The 19,203-nt window shown below is 39.8% G+C and overlaps 1 protein-coding gene and 1 long non-coding RNA gene across 4 annotated transcripts in view; one reads left to right on the forward strand and one right to left on the reverse strand.

Moving 5' to 3' along the window:
- The window catches only part of MACROD2 (MACRO domain containing 2), a 2,135,582-nt gene that overhangs the window by 953,789 nt on the left and 1,162,590 nt on the right, over nucleotides 1-19,203 (forward strand). The gene's annotated exons all lie outside the window — the stretch shown is intronic.
- Nucleotides 294-19,203, reverse strand: part of LOC105526597 — a 24,896-nt gene continuing 5,986 nt past the window's right edge. Inside the window, exon 2 of the long non-coding RNA XR_001004101.1 lies at nucleotides 294-1,384. This is a non-coding gene — a long non-coding RNA (uncharacterized LOC105526597). The remainder of the gene's footprint in view (nucleotides 1,385-19,203) is intronic.

The following is a 19,203-nucleotide window of genomic DNA, read 5'->3' on the forward strand; positions in this document are numbered from 1 at the left end:
TTAACACCGCAGAACCCTTAAGCAAACTACTCAACCTCTTTAAGCCTCAGTTATTTCATATACACAATATGAATAACAATAGCTATTTATCAAATTGGATTATTATAAATAATAAAATGAGATTATGCATGTAAAGCACTTCTCACAGAATCTGGCACATAGTAAGTGCTCAATGGCATATATTACACATATTATATGCATAGTAGGAAGCTTGATGTGGCCTCCAGGGCCCCTGTAACACGCAAACCAGTGGTGCAGATCGACACAAAAATAGATAGGAAATAGCTGGCTGCTGAGATTTAATAACTTCATTTATTCATCCCTTTGTTCCTAGTGGTAAATACTGCTCGGCCCTTAATATATACAAGCTCTGAGTGATGGTGGGCACAAACATTCCTAAAGCAGCTTTATTGTTGTTAAAAAGAGTTTGCCACCTGATTAGGAGAACTGTAGCAGTCGTAATGCAAGGTGACATTTACACAGGAGAAATACCACAGAGTGATATATGGTTTGGAAATAAGGAAAATTATTTCTTGGAAGGGAGAGATTTGAAGAAAATGTTTTGGACATTTAGAATTCTGAGTCTTAAACTGGCTCTTATAGCCAGAATTTCAAGAAATGGATAGAGGAAAGAGAGGCATTCAAAATGAAAGAATAGCATGGGCAGGGAAGCAGGGAAAAGCACAGACTATCTTTAGGCAAACTGAAAAATAAGCAAAGGGATTACTATGAAGTCAAATTGCAAAGTCAAGCCATTGACGTCATACTAAAGAGTTGGACTTCATCCTGTAAGCAAAGAGTAAGGAAAGGCAAGGTGATAAATAGAAGTGAGGAAAGCAAGTTCTGAGCAGCAGAATGACATCTGTGACCTTGAACATTTTACTTGACCATTTTCTCCATCCATTTTCCTCCCCTACACAGCAAATGGATGGGACTAAGATCACTTCCTGCCCTCACAGTCTAGGAGACCACTACATTTCCAGAGTCACTGTCATTCTATATCTGCTGGAACATCTGAGTTCTCGTTGGTATACCCTCTCCAATGCTATTTACCTAGGCTCTACCCAATACTGTTGTCATATCCTTTAGACTCTACGTTTTTCTTCTCTGTGGATCTGCTTTTCATCCTCTGCAACAGGAACATGAGCTATATTTCATTCATTCACAGAAAGGTGTCCTACAAGCCCAGATCTCCAGCTCCTGAACCACTCCATCAGCTATGTTGAGATTCTTTCCTGGACCTCTTCCAACCTTCACCTCAATTAGATGGGCATGGGCAGCTAATTAATTCTTGCACTTTCTCCATATTATTGCTTCTCTCCTAGGTTTTTTGTTGTGGTTTTGTTTTTGCTTTGTTGTTTTTTGACTTGGTACTTCTACTGTTCTGAAAGAATGTAAGCAGAAATATCAAAGAGGAACAAATAAGTAAGAATTACTGGGGAAAAGTGATACCTTTATAAGAGGAAAACATTATTCTTCACTATAGATAAAGTATAATAAGGGGGAAATTTTCTTTTATTTGTGAGAATTGTAAAGATAGTTATATATGTACTTTTTTTCAAAAATCAAGCCATGCGTGGTGGCTCACGCCTATAATCCTAGCACTTTGGGAGGCCAAGGCAGGTGGATCCCTTGAGGTCAGGGGTTCAAGACCAGCCTGGCCAATATGGCAAAACCCCATCTCTACTGAAAATACAAAAATTAGCTGGGCATGGTGGCACATGCCTGTCTACTAAGACAATTTTTTTCAAGAGTATATAAATATCTAATATGCCAAAATATCATTCAATAGTGCGATTCTGAAACTAATGTCACGAATTGGGTTCAATAAAAGAACAAAACTTTTTTTTGTCTCCAAGTATAACGTGTTATTTCTTTCATAAGTCTTCTCAGGACTTAAAACTGCTTCTTTGAAGTATTCTTTAAAGCTTTCATCCTCTCTTGTCTTGTCATGGCTACAGTATTTGTTAATTAATTCAACAAATATTTTCAGGGTGCTGAGGTAAAGAAATAGATTAACATCCAGACATTGAAAAGTCTGCAAAAGGAAGGCTAACATGTGAATACAGAATTGTATGGAATGTGGTGGTGAAGTAGGAGGTGAGACTCAACTCTGGAGGTGGGACTTGGACACTGGACCAAATTCAGGACTAGCTAAAACAGGACCAGAGTGGAAGCAGTTTTCCATAAGACACACCCACCAGTGTGCCATGTCAGTTTACCATTGCTATGGCAACACCTGAAAGTTACCATTCCTTTCCATGGCAATAACCTGATAGCCCAGAAGTTACCACCCTTTTCCTAGAAATTTCTGCATAATCTGCCCCTTAATTTGCATATAATTGAAAGTAGATATGAATGAATGCAGGACTCCCTCTGAGCTGCTACTTGGGGCACACTGCCTATGGGATAGCCCTGATGTGCAAGGAGCAGTGCCTCTGCTGCTGCTGCTGTACATTGCTGCTTCAATAAAAGTTGCAGTCTAACATCACCAGCTTGCCCTTGAATTCTTTCCTGAATGAAGCCAAGAACCCTCCTGAACTAAGCCCCAGTTTTGGGGCTTGCCTGCACTGTGTCAGTAAGTGATAGAATAGAGCTCAGTATGTGGTCCAGGAGGGAGTGATCAGTCTGTCTGTGATGTCTCAGGGGGATTCACTGAGAAGGCAATTCACAAAATTCACAAATGAGGCTTTAAAAAGTAAATTAGAATTTGCTGGGTCAAAAATGGAGAAAGTATGGCCCAGGCATAAGGAATAGAAAGTGCAAAGACAAAGAAGGAAGTTAGGATATTGTGCAGAATTAAGTATGGCTTGTAAATGGGTGTGAAGTGATGGGTAGTGAGAGAAGAAATGGGAGAATTGGCAGGGACTAGATGATAAAGGGATTTGCATGTCCAACAAGAGTCTGGATTTTGACTGTTGATTCCCATTTGTTTATTGTTAGTCTGTTTTTGTTTTTGCCTTGTATTCATTATTTTGGGGACGATTTCTCTTTTAGGCATTTGTTGAAAGAAAGCTCAAGACCTTCTCCCAAGAGGAAGATGCTCATGTAGTTACTTTTACATACGAACACATCCATGAACTTGGATCCCAAGTTTCAAACCACTGCAAAAAGTCACTTAAGTCATTGACAATTATTGGGCAGGGAAACTGCATAATCAAAAGTGTATTGTCAGCCAGGCACAGTGGCTCACGCCTGTAATCCCAGCACTTTGGAAGGCCGAGACGGGCGAATCACCTGATGTCAGGAGTTCAAGACCAGCCTGGCCAATATGGTGAAACCCTATCTCTACTAAAAATATAAAAATTAGCTGGGCGTGGTGGGCACCTGTAATCCCAGCTACTTGGGAGGTTGAGGCAGGAGAATCACTTGAGTCCGGGAGGCGGAGGCTGCAGTGAGCTGAGATTGTGCCACTGCACTCCAGCCTGGGTCTCCAGGAGGCCAGAAGCTTGAGGCCAGCCTGGCCAATATGACAATTCCCCATCTCTATTGAACATACAAAAATTAGCCGGAATTGGTGTCAAACCCCTGTAGTTCCAGCTACTTGGGAGGCTGAGGCATGAGAATTGCTGAATCACTTGAACCCAGGAGGTGGAGGTTGCAGTGGGCTGAGACCATGCCACTGCATTCTAGCCTGGGCGACAGAGCAGACTCTGTCTGCCAGGAAAAAAAAAAAAAGGTATATCTTCAGAGTGAACCCTTGGAGGAATGTAGAGAATCTATTAGAAGGGATGAGACTAATGTTAAGGAAAATAGGAATTTATTTCAATATTTCAGCCAAGAGATGAAGGTCTATGATAAGGTGGCAGCAAATATTTGTTTTTAATTTGGCTCCTGTTTGTGTTGTCTGTCTGCTTATTGAGGAGACAGTACTACAAGAGTTAAATGTGTAAATAGTAGTGATTTCAGATATAAATGTAGCTTCATGAGGAAGGATGAAGCATTCAGAGGGCATGATGGATTTGAAGTGTCTATGGGTTAGACCACTGCAGGTATGGATCAGCAGGCCAAAAGAGATGTCAAAAATGATTTTAAAAATATTCTGTATCTCCACATAGAGGTGGTAGATTTAATAGTGTGAAGGGATAAGATCTTAGTGGTGAAAAAGCATAAATTAAGAAGATTTACAGGCATCAGGCTGGAAGATTGCTGGAGCTTATTCCCTATCTCAGGAATTTAAGCCTTACCTCTCTTGGTAACTACTGCCCTGTGTTGGTACCAGGTTTGTGAATGATCCAGCCACTGACAAAAAATTTCTTTCTAAGAGTGAGAGCCTTCCCAGGGCTTCGAATCTGGTTAAGTGAAAGATGGAGAAGATGGTAAATTTTAAGGAACCATTTGATGGATGTTATTAGGTCACAAACTTGACATTCGTAAAGCTAATAGGCCTATCTTTTATTGCAAGCTACCTGAGGTTGGGTACATTTTTACCTGGATGAAAAGCCCGATGCTGATACTGGTTAACACTTCTTACTTACCTTTCTGAACCTAAATTTCTCCATCTGTAAAATGAAGTATACACACCTACTGAAAGAGCCAAGCAGAGGGAATGAGATAACCTAGCTAGCCACCTGTATAGCTGCGGTGCAAAGAAGCTGTTGAATAAGGAGTTGGACCTGGAAACTCTGACCTACCTCTTTAAGTTTTCTAATAAACCTTCCAGATCTAACTAGTCAATGAATGACCTATTTTGATTCTCAGAACTGCCACTGCTTCTACCTATCTGAAAAGACAGGAATGTGAAAATCTGTTTTAGAACTACATTTTATGTTTAGCTAATTTTTATTTTCCTTACTCTATGATCTGTACGTTTGGGGTGAAATGATTATATTGTGGTCACTTTAGAATGTCCACTCTCTTTGGGAATTAAAAAGTAATTACAATTTCTTGAACTGCCTTATCCTACAGCCTAGTACAGTGACAGCTTTATTGTAGATTCTTCAGCATGCATTGTTTTCTTGAGAACCTTTGGAATTCTAGCCATATCATGCTAATGATACTCAGCCTCATCAAAGTCTCACTGATCTCTTTTCTGTACTTGAGATATTAAATGAAACTCTCTTTTGAGGATGTTTGAACTGGAAGGGGTGACTTCAGAATTCATTTAGTCTACTTCATTTTATAGGCCACAAACTATCCATTTTAAGTTTGGTGTGCTCCAGACCTGATCACATTTTCCTCTCTATTCTTATGTCAGAGTTAAAAGAATGTTAGCTATGCACTTCCCGCTTACACATTAATATAGAGCCCAGACTACAGGGAGAAGTGAAGACTTGAAGTGGGGAAAGAAGATTGGGGAGCAGAATTACAGTGTGTTATATAGTACTGCAGCCCCTCGAGGGAGCTGTAGTTAATGTGTGCAAGGAAAACACTGCAAGGAAGCTCATTTAAAGAACATACTGAAACAATTTTCTCCTGGCTTTTCAAAACAAATGAAGAAAAAAAGAAATCACCATCAAGTTTTGAGGAAGCATGAAGAATTCCAGCAGAAAGGAAATTTGCTGAGAGGCTGAGAAGGGGCTGCTAATAATAGCTGGTTAGAATGTAAAGCCTCTTTTAAACTTAGGCTTCCTCCACCATTTGTCAGAGCTCTGTGGTCGCTGGTCCATTCATTAAGCATTTCACATGCATGTCACTTTCATTGTGGGTCAGAGTTTGGTTACAACCCACTGACTGCTCTTTCTTTGCATCTTGGAGACTCAGTTCTTTACACCAGTTGATATCCCACTAGCCTTTCCTTTCTGCTTTCCTGCTTATCCTTTTGTATCCTAAGCTTGTTAGGTAACTCCAGAGTTTAGAATGCCTTGTGATGGCATGTCACTTGATATTGATGCTATGAATTCCCTAGAGCGAAGTCTTCCCAATTTTTTGCCTACAACCCATAATAAGAATTTCATTTTCTTTTTTTTTTTTTTTTTTGAGACGGAGTCTTGCTCTGTCGCCCAGGCTGGCTCAGCTCACTGCAAGCTCCGCCTCCTGGGTTCACACCATTCTCCTGCCTCAGCCTCCCGAGTAGCTGGGACTACAGGCGCCCGCCACCACGCCCTGCTAGTTTTTTGTATTTTTTAGTCGAGACGGGGTTTCACCATGTTAGCCAGGATGGTCTCGATCTCCTGACCTTGTGATCCGCCCGTCTTGGCCTCCCAAAGTGCTGGGATTACAGGCTTGAGCCACCGCGCCCGGCCAAGAATTTCATTTTCAATCCAACCCAGTACACACATACATATGTGATTGAAAATTAAAGTTTCATGAAAAAATACTGTGTGTGACATGCTTTGATACTTTTGCTTCTCTTCAACTCTATTTCATTTATTTAGGAACAAAGAAACATCAAAACTCATTGAAGAAGGCCATTTGATTCCCAGTTCTAATCCCAATGAGTATACTTTACACGATTAGGTCTTCAGACCATCTGCAACAAATCACTTGAAGGTGTCTGGTCCCAAACCCTCCCCCAGACCTACTGAATGAGAGTCCATATTGGCAACTTCTAGGAATCCATAGTTTCAGCAGTTCCTTGGTGTGGTTTTAAAGGTTAAAAACTAGCCCCAGATCTTAACATCTTAACTTTATCTACTCACAGAAAGCTATCTCCTTTGCTAGTTGATTTTTTTTTGTGTGTGTGTGTAGCTATCAATGTTTAGAGCAAAGGCTCTGATCACTTTTTTTTTCCCCCTTCTAGAGACAGGGTCTTGCTCTGTTGCCCAGGCTAGAGTGCAGTGGCATGATATTGGCTAACTGCAGCCTCAACCTCCAGAGCTCAGGTGATCCTCCTGCCTCAGCCTCCCACGTAGCTGGAACTAGAGTGCATGCCACTATGTTCAGGTAATGTTTAATTTTTTTTTGTAAAGACAAGGTCTCACTATGATGCCCAGGCTGGTCTCCTGGCTGCAAGTGATCCTTCTACCTCAGCTTCCTAAAATGCTGGGATTGCAGGTGTGAGCCACCAGACCTGGCCAGGGTTCTGATCTCTGAATTCCCCCTTCTTCTTGCTGATATAGATCAGCTCAAAAGGTACTAGAAACCTTGAGCATCTAGTAATACCTTATTATATGCCAGATGCTATTCTAAGTGTATTGTATGAATTAAACCTCACAATAAACAATGTTTTGTGTGTGGCACTATTAACCCATTTTAGAGATAGGGAAACTGAGGCATGAGGAAGTCTATTTTTTCCGAAATTACATTGCAAGCAAATGACAGCACTGGGATTCAGATCTAGGCATTTTGACTCTAGAGCCCATAATCTTGACCATCACCCTCTCTAATTCTTCACTTAGCATGAAATGGGAGATAGTGATTAGCCCTATTTGTCACTGAGAGTCAGGTGATTTCACTAACCTACAGTGTGCTACAGGAAGATAAATTAGGGGGTCATTTGGTCCCATCTCTACTGCGTACCCATCCTTGGCTCTAGGGATCTAATGATTATTCTTCCTCCACTTGTCTGTCTGTCTTAAGAAGGAGGGAGAGTAGCAGCTTTCTGCCGTTATCTGTAGCTTTGACTCATTGTCTCCTGTCAGACTAACATAACTCAAGTCTATAATAAAATTCAAACACTTCAAATACAGCAAACCTAATACTTAGTAATTATTATATCATATAACAAATGCTCTTGTGGATCATTAAATTCATTATATCTAAATATGCAAATGATTCTGACCACACAAATGATTCTGACAAGACAAAGGGATAATTTAAAGTATATATTTAGAGCAAAATGGCCTTCAAAAGTCATTATTAAAGAAACTTTGTCAAGTTTCCTGTTGGGGCATGCCAGCTAGTCTTCAAGGGAATTTTCTAGCATTTCCTCTAACACATGCCACGGTAAGTAAGAGGAGACCAATAAAGAAGAGCTGAATTCTGAAGGATGACTTCAGACAATAACCATTAGAGGTGAATTGTGACTGTTGAACAGGTAGAGAGATAAGGAACAGATTTCTGGTCAGAGGGTTCAACATATGTGAAGACTAAGGCATGAAGGATTATGTTGTCTTCAAGAGCTGGAACTGAGAGAAGGGAAAAAAAATCACACAAGGTGAGACAAGGAAAGACTGAGTTGAGTTGAGAAGTTTCTTACAAGCTTACAAACCTGGGTCTACTCTTCTCTACACTCAGCTGTGTATGAAAGAGACCTGTCAGGTTCTCACTGTGGGGGCTCATCCATGCCCCCAGTTTAAGACGCTTGCCTCAGATATACTCCAGCGTTTTAGATGGCTTGGGGCTTGCAGTTGGCTCATATACATGAAGTATCCAGAAGTACTTGCCAGGATGAGTACACAAATTCTGTCTCTCTTCTACAGCCTTGTTCAGTTAGGAATGAAGATGAAAGTGAGGGTTGTGATAGCTGTGTATGTGTGTGTGGCCGTGTGAGTGTGTTAGTGTATGCATCCCTGTGTGCATGCACTTAAATACACTTACACGTATATGATAGAAAGATCCATGTTTCAGACAGGATACTAAGATAGAAAGTTAAGTAGAAATGTTATAATTTTGTTTCTGCTTTCTATTATTTACCTGTCAGGTGTTTGTCTCAGTTCTTGAACCAATAGGCTTTTAGTTACTATGGTTATGATAATGTTAAAACAAACATTGTTTATGGATTGTACTTTATATCTCAAAGGTTTCCAGTATCCTTATTTATGTATTATTTGAATTTTTTCTTAACCTATGAAGAAGGCTGGGTGCCATGGCTCACACCTGTAATCCCAACACATTGGGAAGCCAAGGCAGAAGGATTTCTTGAGGCCAGGAGTTCAAGACCAGCCTGGGCAACATAGCAAGACCCCATCTCAACAAAAAATTAAAAAAATTACCCAGGTGTGGTGGCACATGCCTGTAGTCCCTCACAAGGCTGAGGCAAGAGGATTATTTGAGCCCAGGAGTTTGAGGCTGTAGTGAGTTATAATCATATCATTGCATTCTTGCCCAGATGACAGAGTGAGACCCTGTATGAAAACACTTTTTAATTAAAAAATTAAAAATTCCATATGAGACTAGCCCTCGGTGTGCCTTCCCAGCTGCCCTACCCCCACCCTATGTAAGCCTATGATTTGTAGTATGTTTCTTCATGTTTATTTTGAGTATTAATAATGTAATCTTATCATATTCACCCTGATGGGACACTTCAGAGTTTGTTTAATGCACCATCTTGGGGGAAGAATTAACCAACAACCAAGATTTGAATACAGCTTGGTCCTGGGCCTCCTTGGGCCACAGCGCCAGGCAGCTGTAAGTGGTGCTGGAATAATTTCTCTTTAGCCGCAGATACCGCATACTCTAAACAATTTGCAGCCTTCCCTTCTATAAGAGCTGTTTCTGAAAGGAAATTCCCCAAGCCCAGCTCTTCTGGGTATCTTCATTTCAGCTCTGAAGCGCTTACTCTTTGTAACTGAAATATGGAGAACTATTGTATTTTTGGTTCCCTAACTCAGAGGAAACATGCAGGGAATTTGCTGTAATAACTGATCTGAGTTGGAGTGTTTGATTCCTGACACAGAGTGGAGGAGAGCATTGTGAGGGGACAGTTCATTCACGATTGTTCTGTTAAGCGAGAGGGAGGTGAACTGCTCACAGTCTATGTCAATGAGAATTTCCCTTAGGATATTTAGTGTGTGGTACTAATGCATATTTAAGCTTATTTATAACAATGTTTGCAAAATTCCAAACTTGGAATAGAACTCTAGATCATAGTGGCCAAAGAAACTGACTTTGCTTGTGAGCAAGTTGGATCAAGATCTATATGAGAGCTTTGGGACTAAGGGAAAGAAAGCATCATCCCAAGAAGGAAGACTTTGCCTTGACAATACATTCTCTTACAATGTGATTCTCCTAAGAAACCATAAAAGAGCAGTTAGGGACCCATCCACGCATTTTAATATCTGAAGAGTTTCAGACTGACTGCATGTTTGACAGCTACAGGAATTTTATTTTTATAAGAATTTATCTATAAAAATAAAAGGATATCTACTATCTCTAAATCTATGTATCTGAGTTTTAAAAATATAGCTTCTCTTTAGCTTTTGCTAGCATATGTTGTCAGACTCCTTCATGCTGCCAGACTCATCCAAAAATTAATTCTTCTAATGCATGCCATATTTCATGTTGTTTTGGCTGCTTTTGTACATTATGAAGAAAACAGGGAAGATAATGGTTTTCTTTTCCAATTTAATGTATACATGTGATAGAGAAATGTAAGGATGTTGCACACCCAGAGGATCAAACCTAAAATGGCAATAGATTTGACTGCCTTTTTAAAAAAAGAATCCTATTTTATGTAATCTGGACAATAAGGCACACATGGCTGGATTAGAAATATTGTGTTTTTAAGATCTCTTTCTAATTCTTACTTTATAACCATAAAAAAATGAGGCTGTGTGTTGTTGCAGGAAGTCTTATTGCAAACACACGTGCATGTTTGTGTGCAATTTGTAAATTAGCTCTAGAAAGGTGTAACAATAAAATGGAATTGAATTTAGCCATGGCTCTTATGAGTGTGAGTAAAGTATGCATGTGGAAACCTAAGACATTAATGAAATCAGCATAGACTTTAATGGCATTCTGGTGTCTTCAAAAGATCGCCACCAAATAAAGCTTAATCTGTCAAAATGGAAACCCCAAGTAAGACAAATGTGGGAAGAAGTTCAAGGAACAGAAACTATTTGGGGAAGATGATTTGAATGTCTTCCAAAACCTTCGAGAAGCATTAAGCTCAAGCTCAGCCCTTTATCTTTGACAAATACCACACTGTGTATCTGCTTGTTATTTCGTGGTCCTGTTGCTCCTGTCAGCTTGTTAAATGGAACTCTGGTTCCATTCGGGAGATGATAATGTGGTAATCTCTGTGCTTTGCTCGCCTAGGCGTCCAGAGGAGCGGCTGTGCCCGACTGTGTGAGGCCGCCCAGTGCCAAGGGTAACCAGTGGCACCTGCGCTGATGGCAAGCAGTCTGCAGCAACAGATTGAAAATGTTCTTTTCAGATCTTTAGATTGGAACTTGAGCTTTACTTTTAAAAGTTTTATGTCCACAGCAAGGTTGGCAAAATAAATTACTAAACCAATTGCTTTGGGAACTTCCAAGCCGTGACATTAAGGTAGCTGCGAGTCATCATTCTTGACGAAAGGCAAAGGAGCAGCTTCAGAAATTGTGTGTGTCTGAGGGAGGTTGGGCAAAATGTGTAAGTCTGCAGACCTAGGGTAAACAGGTCTCATTTCTAAGCATTTATTTTCAGGAAAGGAAAAAAAGAGCTGTTCATTCTCAAATTCAGACTTATTTTATATTAATCACAGGGAAATGGGTACCCCATTTAATGACGTTGTTCATTCTCACAGAGAAATATTTGTAGTGAAAATGCAAAATACTGTTTTTCTCTGCTGAGGCTCCTCATCCTGTGGTGCCCACTTTACTCTCCCAGCACAGAATGGAGAAAAACACCAAAAGCAGCACCATGAAACGCAGGGCTGTTAATTCCCAACTCCGTCAGGGTTCTGCCCTCCTTCCCATTTGGGGAGCTGAACTGAGCCATCAGAACTTTCCTTTTACACTCCCTCTAGAATACAAGTCCTGACAAAATTAAAGGGCTTTATACCCCTAAAGCCTCAGAAATTCTACAGGGTAGGGTGAGGGTAGGGATGGGGTTGAAGGGATGAGAAATTCATAGGTTAAAAACAAAAACTTTGGAGAAAAATCCAGGCTCTGCCAATTACTATCAGTGGGACCTCAGCTAGTTACTTAGATGTCTGACCCTCTGTTTACTTGTTTGTGAAATAGAAATGACCATACCTGCCTCATGTGCTTGTTGGAAACATATGAAAGAAGATAACTTCAGGAGCAAAGTGATTTATATCTGCAATGTTGAAATGGATAAACAATAAAATAGATATGTGAGTGCATAGATGATAAATATGTCATAAAACAAAGGCAGCAAAATGTTAGCAATTGTAAGGAGAGATGTGGGTGTATGCATGTTTGTTATATAATTCTCTCAACTTTTCTGTGCATTTGGAAGCATCTTAATCAGGAGGAAGCGATTTAGAAGGGCAAGTCTTTTTCATGTAGGTATAATTCCTGCATTCCTTGCCTCTAGTTGAATTCCAGATGTAGGCACATGGCCATACTGAACCTTAGCAGAGACTGGAAAAAAAAATATATCTTTTTCATGGACCACTGTCAGCCCAGCTAAAATTTAGGAATTTTGTTTCCAAGGAAGAGAGATATTGGGGAAAAGTAGGCACCTTGATTGGTCACGCAAACTTAACTCTCTGTGGCACATACTACATGCCAAATAACAAATGGTGCCATTCCTATTAAGGAAGGGAAGCGATGCCTGCCCCTTGTCTTCCTTGGGGAGGAGTGTCCTGCCAAGTTTCCTGTTGTTCCTTGGGTGACCCAGGGGGCTTATTGCTTCCATCCCTGCTCAGCTGGTTTTGCATTTCCGTGGCAGCATTTTACTCCACCCTACATTGTGTATCCTAGATTCTCTCCAGAACCCCTCCCAGTGGAGGCCTGAGGTTAGCTTTTGTGTGACACGGGGTCTCTATTCTTCCATGTATTTAAGCTCAAAATGTTTCCTTATGGCGGAATGCTCTTAAAAGTCTTCAATATTGTTAACTCTTTGAAAGCAGTGCTGTGTGAAACCAGCTGATTATTCCATTGTGGGTCCCATACGAAGGAATTCTGTTGTCTATGGTTCCTCCTCCTTGCCTTGTTGGTGGGCATGCCCTATGAAGCAATGCAGGGAGGCCCCCATGATAGTGTAGGCACTTGGCCTTTGATTTCCACCCAGGGAACTCCCTCCACCTGTCTATGAGAGAACTGTGTTGTGGAAGCTCACCAGGAGCCCTGTGGAAGACCAACACGTAGAATAGACAGAGGAAGACAAACCTCCAAAACACATCGACCACAACAAATACAAGACAACAAACAGCAATAACATTGAGAATAGGAAGCTCATCATGGAGGAGAACCAGGACAGAGTTACATCCACAAAACCCAAAAGAAGAAAAAACAAATCCAGAAAGACTGGTCAATGGCATATAAAACTACTCAGTGACTAAGAAAAGATAAGGGCTGGTTATTGTCCTTTAGTTGGTGATTTTAACAAAGAGTCGTTCCAGGGAAGAAGTGAGGGCAAAAGTCAAATTTCACTAGGATGAAGATGACAGAGAGGTAAAGGAGGGAAGATAGTAACTATGTAGGAATTCAGCAGCAAAAGGAAGGAGAGGTTTGTGGTCACAAGGGTAATGTGGTATAGGGAAGGGTTTTGTTTTGTATTGTTTTTGTTTTTGAGACAGGGTCTCTGTTGCCCAGGCTGGAGTGCAATGGTGCAGTCTTGGCTCACTACAGCCTCGAGGTTCAGGTGATCCTCCCACCTCAGCCTCTGGAGTAGGTGGAACTACAGGCACACACCACCATGCCTGGTTAATTTTTGTATTATTTTTGTAGGGATGGGTTTTTGCCATGTTGAGCAGGCTGGTCTTGAATTCCTGGGTTCAAGCGATCCGCCTGCGTTGGCCTCCCAAAGTGCTGGGATTACAGGCATGAGCACCTGGGCTAGAAAAGGTTTCTCATGATGAGAAAGACTTGAGTGTGATCAAATGCTGATAAGAAGGAACCAGAGAAGAGGCAGAAGTTAATGATGCAGAAGAGATAGGAAGAAATTGCTAGAGAGAGGTTGCTTAGAAAGGAGGTAAGACAAGGTACCATCCAGGCAACCGGAGGAGGGATTGGCCTTGGCTAGAAGGATTCCTCTTACATTGGATCAGAGGGTAGGCATATGCCATGGTTTGCATGTAGGTCAGCTGGCACAGGGTAGAATTGTTACTGCTTTATTTAGTAAATGTATTCCTCTAAAGTCATCTGCAATCATATCGCATTAGCTCTTTTTGTGACACTGTTGGTTTTTTTCTGGAGTTTATTAACAAATGACAAACATTTCATTACCAGCTCCTGCTAAACAATGTCTCCTCTATCCCACACTTAGGCATTTCTGAAACCAAGTTCAAGTCCTAACATTTATTTTCATTGAAGTTTATACTATTAGATTTAGATCAGGTTTCCAATTTGTCAAAATCTTTTTATATTTTAATTGAACTCACAACATACCACTAATGTGTTTCAGTCTTGTGTTACCCATACATTAAACAATCTGCTGTATGTCTTCATTTAAAGAACTGTCTTTAGCTCTATTTTACTTTTATTTCATCAACTACTCTCTTCCCCAACCCTGAGACTCAAGGGAAGAAGAATTAAACCGAATGCTTTGATGGTAACTGATAAAACCTTTCGTCCTAAGGAGTCCTCCCAAATTGGATTAAGTGGATTCATTTGTGTTTTGCGGTGTTTATATTTGAGGGAGACAAGGATGTGAAAACTCTCACTCTCTCTGTCTTCGTTGTCACAAATAGACAGATACCGTCACTTTTCAAGGCTTGTCCATCTGGAATGCATCACAAACACATTGCTGGGAAAGTAAAAGTTCCAGAAAGAGCCTCGTTTTCCCCTGGAACTGTGAAATTGAGTGGCCTAGTTCCCTCCTCCATGTTATTGTAAATTCACAGGAGTGTAATATAAGCTACATTTTTAACCATTTGGGATAGCTTATGATTGAATAATGCTTCCTGCCAGACATGTTTTCCCTTTATTTATCACTTACTCTTCTCTCTAATTTCAGCAACAGCAATTGCTGATTATGAAAATGACTCTAATTGTTCAACCTCTCATAACCACATTTAACTACCAAAAACAATCTATCTGCTACTTTGAAAAGCTGTTAAACAGGCAAGCAATTTATTCCTGCCTTCTTGCAAGCAACAAGGAACAGGGCCACGTTCTCTTTGTTCCTTGCATTGCTTTGAAACCGTGAGTGCCTCTTTCTAACTTGAATCAAAATCTGCTTGTTCCTAACTGCTGCCTTTGCAATCAGTAATTTGACTCAGTGGGCTTAATTCAAAGCAGACACTCACATTCTTTAGACTCTTTGTCAGTCTTCCAGGAAATCAAGTTGAACAACAAAAACAAACAAACACCGGCCCTAAATTAAACCAGATAGGGAGGAAGAAATGTCAATGAATGATGAAGCAAAATAACAAGAAGAGTCAGGAGAAATAAATAGAAAACATTTCAAGACTCCACATGCCGTGGCCCCATTAGCCCCTCCTTTACCTTCCTTTCCTGGAGGAAATCAAAGCAACTCCTATGAGCAATCATTCTAGTCAGCTTCCAGACTTCCAGAGCCTGCTGAATCTAGCTCCTCCCACCCTGCCCCCAGCAGGTGAGCACACCTGGGATCCCTGCAGGCTGGCATTGCTTCGTGATTTCTCTGCATCTCAAACAGCCGGCAGCCCTGCAGAAACCTCTTCCCTTTGCTGAAATAAAGTAGATGAATTAATTCCCTTTTGAGTTAACCCCCACCTGGTTCCCCTCAGTAACTACTGGTACTGAGATAGAGAAGGAGTTGGCAGTTCTCTTAGAAAAACCAAATAGTTTTCCTTCTTTGTGATGTGCTCAACTTTCTCTTGCCCCAGTCTTGAAAATACAGGCCTTATCTTTAACTTTCCTTGTGTGAATAACCAGGGCTTAACAAGATAATAGTGGGTTACCATAAATTGTTACAGAGGCACTCCAAATCTAAAACAGAGATGTTCCCTGGTATATCTGATGTTTATGATGTTGTGTTATTTATGTTATTTTATGTTATGTTATTCATGTTATTTAGTTATGACCAACGTAAATAGGTCAGAGGGTGTTCCTTTCTGAATACCCTTTAACTAGATATGTTGGAAATCTATTACGTATTGTTTATTTTAATTTCATTAAAAATATTCTCAGGTTTTAAGTGTGATTTCTTAGTGCTCTCATTTAATTTTTTCTTCTTTCTTAACTCATTGAAGACAGAACTTTTTCAAGGTATTTATAGATATATCTGAGGTATTCATGATTTATATAAAATGTACAGGTGAAGAGTTACCTTCTAGTATAGGCCTTAAGCATGTTATAGCTATGTGCAGTAAAGTTGGTATTAAGTGTATTTAATATTGCTACCATTTATTCTAACCCTTGAATTTTCTCTGGAATAAAGCTGCAGTGTAATGAATGCAATTAATAAAAAATAGAAGGGTTATTTGTAACTGGAAAATGGGAAAGCACTTTGTTCATTTATGGTAGAATATTTAATTGGGGTTCCTCCACACATGCACCTTAGGAAAGTCACTTCTTCTTTAGGTTTAAAAATAGTAATTTAACTTCACACAATCCTTAACTCTTCAAAATTTTTAAGGAATTAAGGGCAAAAAACCTAGATATGTTCCACAACTTTGGTGACAATAAACATGAAATATGGAATCCAATTTTTGAAGAATATAGCCTGTCATCCCTTTAAACCACGACCATTTTTACATCACATATAGACTTAAGAAAACACTGGTGAGTCCACTCTGTGCTGTGGTATATATTGCTAGTGTATTGGATCTGTGTATTGAGTGTTTTGGGAGCATATTGACATTATGGGCAATGCAGTTATTTCCCATGACATTTTAAAAATCCATTTCTGTATTACATATTCCAATCTAGTGAAAATTAGATCTACTCTATTTAGATTTGGCATCCGACACTTGTTGGCCATGGCATGTGATGTAATTTAAACTGCTCATGTACGTTTAGGAGGAGATTGATTTATAGCCGTCTTTGCCTGAGACAAGCACATTTTAAACTAATTCTTATTGATCTAGAAACATTTAAGATTGGTTTTGAAAATTCTCAAGAATACAGAGCTTTGGATACATCTGAGCCATTTTGCTAAGCATAACTGTCACGTATATAAAAGCATGAAACTGTTAATACTTACCCTTCTTTGCCTTGGCGTCTTTGTTAGTCATTGCATACCTAAAGGCTAATTTCTGCTCCAGATGCTGTGATGTCTGCCCAGCTGGCCCAGCTGTTAGGATATATGCTATTTGCAAATGGCAACATAAATAGCATATCCAGAATATTTTGCAGGCTGGGGCTTTGCCATTAAAGGCTAAGATATATTTAGTGTTAGGGATAATTGTTTGGTATATTGTAACCAGAATAGAGCTAACAGAATGCGAATGGGTCTAGCAGAGTGACTCATAAAATAGTCAAATGAAGAAATTATTTACTCAGACATTTCCATATTAGCATGTAATGTGCACTACAAATTAGATTTCCTGTGAATGTTCAACCATTGTGTGCAGAGTTTGTAAAGGTGTCTGATATTGCCAATGTATCATTTAAGAAGACCAAATTGCATCAGGTTCTCTAACCAAGTCTCGTTTAGCATCTGAAGGAGTAGTTCTTCGAATTATTTTCTGATTGCAGGATAGCCTTGTCAGAAATGTTCAACTTGGAATTGGTAAGAGTTGGGTTCTAAATTCTAGCAATTTCTATGACGACCCAGTGACATTAAACAAATCTCCCATCTTTCCTAATCTTTTCTATTTCTGGTTTCTCAACTTATAATATTGAAGATACCTGCATTTTAACTGTGTTTGTGCTTTGTCAAAGAAAGGTGCTTTATACATGGTCTAGGTCTATTTGCTTTCCAACTTTCCCCCAAGATCTGTCTTTCGATGTATAGTTTTTTCCTTTTTTTTTTTTTTGTATGTTTCTGTTTTTAGCTACCTAGGTATTCATAAGGTGATTGGAATGCAACAATTACATGGCTTCTTAAGCACTCCTAATTTAGACAAGCTTTTCTAAATAGGACTTCTAATATGCAAGGCAAAGAATATTCTAGAACTCAGTTAAGTTTGTTTTTATATTCCAAATTATTTTATTGTTACATCTAAAAAACAGTGGTGTCTGCCCTTATCTGATTGTGGATGCTGCTAAATATACTGCTGGACCAAAATTTGATTCATTAACTTTTTTGGATCTTAACCTTTTAAAGGTGCTGTATGTCCATTGAATCTACAGCTTTACCAAAGCCCCTGACAAAGCACTGGTATCCACAAGGAAAGGCAAATGTTGATATACAGCGACTGGAACTGATTTTTATGCATGTGGATGGTATCAGACTAAGAAAATTATCCATCTGGGCCATGTAATCTATCTTTCCAGAAAATCACTAAACTACATATCTAATAACACAGTCAGTGAGATAATTTCCTTTTATTGAGTAATTTCCTCATTCAGTAGGGATTTTAAAAGCCTAGGGCATTTTGAGCATATGGTTCAGCAACATTATTTCAAAATGTGAATTATCAATAGAATTTCAATACAATTTAAATAAAATAACTTACTTTCCAAGTGTTACAAATATAAGCAGGATACTTCTACAAAGGCTTTTGCTTTTGAGTCAGAGTTAGGAGCTGGAGATTAAAAGCTTTCCTTCAGTATTGTTAGAGCATGGTGCATCATTCTCAATTGCCGGCGGTCAATTCTCTCTAGACAGTTGATCGCTTCTCCCACATGAAACCATTTCTTGAATTGTTTGAATTGTACTTGAATTCCTCTAACCTCACTGGCTGTTTCTTCCCGATCTCTTTTGCTGGTTCCCACTTGCGTCACTCCCCACTCATTACTGAAGAGCCCTAAAGTTCTGTCTTGAGCTCCTTACCTATCAACGATCATCCTTGCTTATCTCAGCTAGATTCGGGGCTTTGTATATTGATCAATTACAGATTTGTATCTCCAGACCAGAACTGTCTGCTGAATTTCTGACTTGTACCTTCTGCTGCCTACTCAGTATCTCCACTTGGATTTCTAGTAAACATCTAAAATGTGTCATCTCCAAAACTGACTTTCTAATTTAGCACGACACTTACTTTCAAAAACTACATGCACACCTTCTGTAGTTTCCTGCCTCTTAGGTCACAGCAACTCTATTCTTCCATAGTTCAAGCCAAAATTTTCAGTGACCTCCTTGACTTAATACAAATATACGTTTGGCCCCTGCCCCGGCTCCTGACACAGAGCACATAAAACTCACGTACATTTCTAAGTGATGGGGTGACAGGAGCTTACTTTCTGTATAAAGTCTCTTAGAGAAAATCTTGTTAGTGCTACCTTAAAAATATCATGGGGTGAGTTCAAGCTATATACTTCTTCTTTTTCTTGCATACTTACTCCAGTGGTCTATCTTGTTGAAATATCCAAGATAGGTGACTGTGTGGGCCTCCAGGGCCACTCTTAATTATAGTCCTTGTGCCTTGGGGTTTCCTAGGCTGGCGGGGGGCGGGGGTGT

The sequence above is a fragment of the Colobus angolensis genome, unplaced genomic scaffold, assembly GCF_000951035.1.
Source record: "Colobus angolensis palliatus isolate OR3802 unplaced genomic scaffold, Cang.pa_1.0 Scaffold117, whole genome shotgun sequence".
Classification (NCBI taxonomy): Eukaryota; Metazoa; Chordata; class Mammalia; order Primates; family Cercopithecidae; genus Colobus; species Colobus angolensis.